At 38.9% G+C, this 6,206-nt stretch overlaps 1 long non-coding RNA gene across 1 annotated transcript; it reads right to left on the bottom strand.

Annotated features, from left to right (window-relative positions):
- Window positions 1–225: 225 nt before the first annotated feature.
- Window positions 226–5,549, bottom strand: LOC114136580 (uncharacterized). Its single transcript, XR_003593841.1, has 2 exons — window positions 5,444–5,549; window positions 226–4,925 (listed from the first exon to the last, which is right to left on the bottom strand). It is a non-coding gene; the product is annotated as an uncharacterized LOC114136580 (long non-coding RNA).
- Between the last annotated feature and the right edge of the window lie 657 nt (window positions 5,550–6,206).

Below are 6,206 nucleotides of genomic sequence, written 5' to 3'. Positions count from 1 at the left end.
GGGAGAATTTGGAGAGACAGTCATGTGGAGAACCCGGAGAGAACCCACACATGCACAGGGAGAACATGCAAACTCCATGCAGAAAGACCTCAGGCCGGGAATCGAACCCAGGACCTTCTTGTTGCAAGGCAACAGCTCTACCAACTGCTCCACTGTGCAGCCCTAATACAATTCAATGCAGTTATTTATACAGTGACAATACACAACAAACTTAATCTTGAAGCATTTTACAAAAGAAGTTAATTTAATAAGAAATACAATCCAGTTAATGCTGGTTATCAAACAGTAGATTAAGCTCACTTATTTAACATAGTCAAGTACATTTAAGATTTCAATGGAGCAACTGCTCTCACACACAGTGTAATGTCACCTCTGGTCGTATTTAAAAATAATTTAAATACAAATTTAAAATAATAAAGTTTATTTTAAATTTGTTCTTAGATCTTCTAGTCCAGCTTAAAGATATATTACATTTACTATTACAAGGTGAGTGCCATCCAAATGCTTCCAACCAGCCAGTTTGTTGAAATTACAAAGCTAAAATTTATAAAAAATATATTTTGGTTTATGAGGAATATTAGTTAACTATCATTATTAAAAGTTTTGTTAATGAAACTTTTTGAGCAATAACAAATAATATTCATATTTCAGAGGCTTTAAGTGTTTTTATAATGAAGCAATTAGATATTTTGTAGACTGACGAAAAAAAGAAACTGTTTTGACTCTAATTATTTATGTCTCCAGAGGAAAACGTTGGAGGTTAAAGGTAAATGTACCTATCTGGTTGAGGTTCGGCTGTGTTTTCCCACAGGGAGAGCCCTGGTGTCACACACAGAAGCAAGGTCAGACGGAGCACGATAGCAGACTCAAATCACATGGGCAACATGAAGTGGATTTCAAGAAATGACTTGTCAGTTCAATATGACATAAGATAAGCCTTTGTATCCTTTGAATGATGTAGAATTATCAAATTTTTTCAGGGACGTTGACTTTGATGCTTAAGTTGAATTTCCTCTGCAGTAGCTCTCTCTATCTCTGAACCGCCAGCTGCATGCATGGCTGAGCTGCGAAAAAAAAGGCAATGTCCCATGATGATCGGACGACAATCCACCGGTTTGTCAAAACCTGGCAGAATCTCTGGCTCTGGCAATAGCACCTTGTTAGATTGAGGTGCTCAATCAGGGGAGTGCTGGAGTGCCCGGCCAGGTTTGAGAGTGGTGATTACCGGGGCACGGCTGTCCAAAGCTAGTGAAATGCTCCACCTCTCCACAGGAGGCCCTCTGACATTCAAGCCTGCATTTTCTGAATCAGTCTTGAGTGATTAGGGCAGCGACAGGCAAAAGGACAGATCAAACAATTATTTCTCCTCACCCTCCTCTCTATCCTTTTGACATGTGACAGAGCAGGAAGAGTGCAGCTCAGAATATCTACAGTGTTCAGTCAGGCTTACTATAAAAGCGTATTCAGGTGCCTTCTTTTATTTTTGATAAATATATGATTTTTTTCACTACATTTTACACAAATGTAAACTGAAGTTTTTCACATCGCGTCAAATTTCAACTACAAACTCCAATGTATTTTTATTGGGATGTGACAGATCAACATAAAATAGCACCTCATTGTTAAGCGGAAGGAAATACACATGATATAATTCTTTTGTACAAAATAAAAACTAAAAAAACGGTGTGCTTATTGGGTGAGATAAAACATATACTGTATATATATATATATATATATATATATACCATTTTATCTACATATAATATAGCACATTTGGCTGAAAACTAATTTTGCATGGTAAAATAAGGTGGCGGCAGTAATGCTACATTAAATTGCAAATTTGTGAGGCGCCTTAAAATTAAAATGCTCTCCATCCAATCTGAGCTTGAACTAGTCCATCTTCACATGTGCAAAGCTGGTAGATAGAAAATTTTATTGTACAAAGTGAAAAGTGAAGGTAAATACAAATGCATGACATTTTTCTCAAGTTTGTACTTGTACTGAGACAACATGTAAAAACTATTTTTGAGTAATGGTGCTTTGTATATTGGAAATTTGGAAGAAAAAAAGCGTCACCTTGCTTTCTGAGTCATAATTTGAAAGTAGTTTCACAGAAAATGTAACTGCAGTGCTCTTTGTTCCTCCTGTCATTACTGCACCAGGGACACAGCAAAAATGAGTCAGAATGAACAGTGGGGAAGCAGTACAGTATGTTTCAGAGCACAAGAGGGCAGTGTAAAATCTCTCTGACACTCATCCATCCATTCTTCCCAACTAACTCACCTCCCACCTGAAACAACAGCCATAAAACCTGTTGTAGGCTGCCAATCTCCAGTGGCTGTTTTCTCCCATATAGCACAAGGCCTGAGATCTGATTACACAGAAAATACTGGATGACAGTCAGAAGGCAAGAGGATGGTTGGGGGTGACAGTCTTCTGTAACCCTTCAGTGGGTGAGGGAGGCTTCACAGGGTAGAGGACTGTCCATCTGAACAAATGTGCTTTCAGGCATAATAACATTCAGAATTAATACATCTTGTATGGGGCTGGTCACATCATGTACTGTGGGTGTTTTGCTGCAGGAGGGACTGGTGCACTTAATGCAATAGCTGACATCACAAGAAAAGAGCATTATGCGAAGAATCAGTCAGGAAGTGCAAACTTGGGCACAAATTAGTTTTTAAAATCAACCTAATCTTGCTGCCAAACAAGGTACCAAGTTGCAGTATTTAACTTTTATCGTTAAAGAAATGTTGTAAAACATGACAGTATAATATGAGACAGATAATCTGTGGGGAAAAAAATAGAGCTCCTCTGCCTCTCCCCCTGAGGTCCTACTGCCATCTGTAGAAATACAGCATCCTATCAGAAACAACCAAAGTCAGAGGGAGGGTCCCTTGTCAATCACTATCATGTATGCACTACACACACTGCCCTCTGTGCTCCACGCTCTCTGCAAAACTACAGCTCTTTTCCCACAACGGTGCTTGCAATGAATGTACAGGCTAGTTAGCATGGCATTAATGGCAGGAAATAAACAGTTTTCCTGTAAAGTTAAATTGTTTCTCTGCTATTAGCACAGCTGCATTGCATACACAAACATGATTGACAGAGATAAAATCTTCCCTCCTGGCTCTGACTGGTTATCTTTGACTGGGAGTGGTGTGTTTCTGCACATGGCAGTAGGACCACAGGGAGAAGGTAGACTTCAATTTTTTCACAGACTACCTATCTTATGCGATTTTGTCACAAAATAGTGACAGTTTTAATAGACATGTAAAAAACATTTTTTATTAACGTTACACACCTCATCTTTAACGACAATGGCTGCATGTGACAAATTTGGCAGAGCTAGAATGGTGTTACTGTGAGCAGCATGTGAAAAGATACCCAAAACATTAGACCCAACTCCAATGCTAAGGAAACTAACTAAATGAAGCAATGTTGGACACGCATTTACTCTACACTTTGACTGTGTGTCATTGTGTGTCTTTGCAGTTTTGTTCAAAAAGTGCAGACTTTAGAAGTGTTCCAGCTCCATAAAAGCCGAGGGATTAAACCTTGGTTTTTCTTCTCCTCTTTTCATTTTTATCCTTTAATTAATATGACCAAGGGGAGGGTGACAGCACCTGAAAAGTGGACACAGCCGCCAGTACCCTGCTGCGGCCAGAGAGCACGCCACTACCCACAATGCACCACAGGCCGATTCCATCAAAGACACAATGCCACACTCACCCCATGTTCCTACTCAATAGGCTTAAGGCTATCTTCCCGTCTCTTTGTTTGCTTCACAATTAATTCATCTATCTGGTTTTGAGAAACTAAAACTAACAAATGCAGCAGACGTGTGTTTGTCCAAAGTAAAACAGGATGGATTTACTGTTTTGTTGTGCTTTTAAAAAAAAAAATTAGGGTAAAATTGTTGATGTGTTTTGTGGCCTTTCGACTCTTACATGTTCATTTTCACTTCCTACCAAGTGGCAAATGACAGCACTTTTGAAGCCTGATCAGCTGTCATTGTCCTTTCCTCAAGTGAATTCCAGTGTCTGGACTGAACGTTTTCCTTTTTTTCTTTTGTACTATATACAACTTCTATTTCTCCAGACCATTTGCTACAAACATAAATGAATGTATTTAGATTCCAAATTGAACAAATAATCTCCCCGCTTCTTGACACATGCTGTTTCAAATTGGACATTTTCTTCTCCAGTTATCTCATGCCAGAGACAGGTGGAAGGTTACGCTGCCGACAGCCGGGATGCTGATTTGAAACTGCCAGCAGTTGTTCTGGAGTATTCCCTGGTTTGCTTTGAAGTCTACACCCCACAGAGCGTCCTTACTTCTATATGGAGAGCAACGGCTGTATTTACGTCCTATGGGAGAGTAGGTTCCACTGGTATGTTTTTTTGTTTTGTTTTGGAGGGTATCTCAAAATGTGATTATAGGTGCTCTTTTTTATTGGTTAAAAATCACATGTGCATCCTCAGATATTCATACAGCAAAAGCACCTGGATCACAGCCACAGAGTCCAAACCAATGCAGCTCTCACAATTCTCACAGTCTATTGATTCTCTCTCTGAAATTTATGTTGCTTTCCAGGGGAGACCCCCTGCTGTGGCCCTCGCTGCTTCGCCCCGACAGGAGGGTCACTGTGACACAAGAGCGTTGGGCCAGATGCCGAGTGATCCCAACTGATACACCTTTTGCTTCCAAGAGTCACATTCATCGCGACTGTAGGACAATCAGAGAGGACCTCAATGAAATACCACACACCAAACCTGAATTACCAGCAGAGCTCACTCTGCTGCTTGATTTTTTTCTTCTTCTTCTTCTTCTTCTTCTTCTTTTTTCTATCAACTGCAAGTGTAAATCTCCGGAGCAAATGCTTTGAGAAAACGATTGAGGATGATGAAGAAGTGGGAAAACTGAAAGAAAGAAAGAGGAAAAAAACACAAGATGAGAACAAAACAACCCAGTTGGTGCACCTTTGCCACTGCAAGTGAGTGAAGTCACCCTGTGTTTTTGTGAGGGTGCGTATGAACAAAATCTGCTTTGAAGTGCGGGTACAGCACTGTACTGTGGCATCACTACGGTCACTACTAAGCCCCCGCAAAAATGTGCCGGGTGATTATAGAAAATGCTATAGAATCCAGTCATAAATCAACTAAACTTTCATGCAAATAGCCCTTTCTATGAAGCATTTATGTACTGTGTGTATAGTGGCCTCAATGGTGAGTAAAAGGAACATTTTGCGTCTTAAAAAGAGAAATCACTGAGACATCACAGCACAGACACACACTGAACCTTCAAGGTCAAAGACTGCGAAATAATAAAACACTGAGTCGAAGAAAGAGACACACACACAAACACGCAATTGGGAGGTAAGACAAAACTAGAGAGTCGTTAAGGCTTTTATCTTCTGGTTTGAAGGAGAAAGATCCACCTGACATCCCAGAGGGCGCTGATCAATCACGGCCTGACTGGTTCAAACTGTTTGTGCTGGATTCCACATTTATCACCATCCGATGGAGCTCCGTGTCCGTCTACAACGCCTGAAAAAAGAGGGAGCACATTCAATTAGGGCATGGTAAAATAGATTCACTTCTTGATTTATAGTGCACGACTAATTACACAAGGCCTTTTATTTTCTTCAAAATGCAGATGGAGCTGAGACTTACCGTAGTACCTAAGGATCTTATTGTGCTATAGTAAAAAAAAAGAGAAAAGGTTTTTTATGTTACGACAAATGTAAGAGACGCTTTGATGTTCTGAAACAAAAAATACTTTTAACATTTAAAACATGTTTCATTTGAGACTTCACAGAAACAAATAAAATGGCATGTAAAAAAAATCATGAAAACAAAGTTAGAATAGTTGATCTTTAATGGTGATTTCATGCAAAATTGTAGATAATATTTGTATTATTACTATGGTAGTGTGTTTAAGCTATGCTAAATAACATTAGGGCTAGGAAACTAATCAGTCCCTTGATCTATCAAAAGTCACTGTACACTATAATTTATTTCCCTTTTTATTAGGGAATATATATATATATATATATATATATATATATATGGAATTTATTTACAATCAAAGACAAATATTTCATTTTCAGCTAAGATTATAATCAGAATCAATCAGAGCTAGTAATCAAAAATTACATCTAATAATTAATGAACGACTATAGGTTTGAAATGCTACACTGA

This window comes from Xiphophorus couchianus, chromosome 21 (assembly GCF_001444195.1).
Source record: "Xiphophorus couchianus chromosome 21, X_couchianus-1.0, whole genome shotgun sequence".
NCBI lineage: Eukaryota > Metazoa > Chordata > Actinopteri > Cyprinodontiformes > Poeciliidae > Xiphophorus > Xiphophorus couchianus.
This window is presented reverse-complemented; position numbering and strand designations above follow the sequence as displayed.